A 2,061-nucleotide genomic window follows, 5' to 3' on the forward strand; every position below is an offset into this window, starting at 1 on the left:
TGCGCCGGAATTGTCCTTTAACAAGTCAATGCCAAGATCTGAAAACTCGAGGGCCAACAATGGCGGCTGCTAAAGAGGTTAGTGTAGATGCTGCTAGCATCAGTTCTATCAGAACTGAAAGTATTTCTTCTTTGAAAGAAGAGCAAAGAACGGCACTGAAGGCTTTTCTCCATGGAAAAGATGTCTCTTCTCCCAACTGGCCAGAGCCGATCACAATGAGCTTCAGAAACCTATGGGTGACGACACAGAGACTACATCCATTTATAATGATACAGTCTATGGTAAGAAACCTTCCGGCGTAGTCAGGTTAGTAGACTGTTGCAGCAGCTACATGTTAGACCCTATATCAAAGCAATCAGAGGAATAGCATCTGTGAAAATCAGTGTACTGCATGGGTGATCCAAATAAAAAGGAATACTATCTGTCTTTATTTGTAAGTTATCTGATCTAGCCCATTTAAGGCTAACTTAACATTAGCAGCAAAGCAGTATTTTGTTATTGTAGATTTAAATATTGCAGGTTTTATTTTTTTATTTGCACTCAAAGTACTAAGGATCAAGTACAAAAACATAAACATTAAGGAGCTGATATAATATTAAAATATTTAAGCTTGGAAATGGAAAATTCTGCTTCATAATGATATTATTATAAATGTTTATTATAACTAAACATGGCTTTAATCAAAGCCAGTTCCTCTAGTCCACAGCGCATGTTACTGTCAGAAAAACAAAGATGGAGACACAAAGAGAGCATAGTGTGAGTGCACATACAGAGGGAGTGTAGTGAGGAAACGCAAAAACTTAGGGGCAAGTAATGTGATCTAAAATGAGCGAAAATAGTGATAGAAAAGTGAAGAATCAAGACAGATAGGAGCCTGTGGTGGATAGATTGATGGAGGAGGAGGAGGGGAGTTGATAATTGTGTGTCTGACAGAGGGAGAGAGAGAGAAAGGAGAGGGAGAGTTGCTAATAGTGTGTGTAATGCTGGTATTGATCAGTCACACAGACAGAAAGGTGGGACGTGACACCATGACCTGACACTGTGGCTAATCGAAAACTAATTCCCTGTCTCCATCATCATCATCATCATCATCATCATCGTCGTCAACGACGACATCACCATCCTGTCGCGCACACTTTTACAGCTGTGATCGGCCATCGTCCAGCTGTTATTATATTGCTAGGATTTCATCTTCAGTGAAAATTTTAAGAAAAGATTAGAATTCTAATCATTTGTTTTTTAAATTTTACTCTCAAGGCCAACTTTTAGCTCTACAAACTGTGAACACAGATGTCTTGTGCGCATGCTTGTGTGAAAAAGTCTGCCTATGACTATTTATTATTCCTTATAAAGAACACAATCAACAACACAAAAGCCAGTGCAACATTTGTTTGTGGTACTCTTGCATTTGCTTAGCAAGAGCAATTTGCTTAGCTAAAAGCACAATGTAAATTCAGAATGTAATACTACTGTCTGCTGCAAAATCACACATTTCATGTAGGGACACAATATAAAATACTGCCAAATGTGGAACTACGAATGCAAACTCATTCATTTAAAAAAGATAAGCCAGGTCAATCGAAATTTTTCCTCTTGTCAACAACAGGGCTGTAAATATAGACATTGTAGGCAATGCAGTTGCACCCAGCCAAAATGCTGGGGAGAATGCTATTATGTGGCCATTGACTTACATAAAGCATTATTTTGCTGTCAGAAAATGAAGAAGATTTACAAACAATCGTGATATGTGTTGTTGTTATGCATTTCAGAAAACCAGGTAGAGAAAGGAATGGTTTCAGTTTTATGTTGTAGGAAACAACTTTAGTTTAACTTTTAGTTTAAATTTAGTTTAGATAAATACAAGTAACTTGTTTTTTTCTGGATGAGAATATATAAATAAAATAAAACAAAAATGCTAAGAGATATGGGCTATTCAGCATATTCCAAACGTGTGTATGGGGTGAAGATGTGTTATGTTTGATATCTGTCATATGACCAATGATTAGGGTCACGCTAACCGCAGTTTCTCCCTGCTAACCTGCAGCCGTAGAACAGAATCCT

This window comes from Morone saxatilis, unplaced genomic scaffold (genome assembly GCF_004916995.1).
Source record: "Morone saxatilis isolate NCDOM2014 unplaced genomic scaffold, NCSU_SB_2.0 Contig2, whole genome shotgun sequence".
In the NCBI taxonomy this organism is placed as follows: Eukaryota; Metazoa; Chordata; class Actinopteri; family Moronidae; genus Morone; species Morone saxatilis.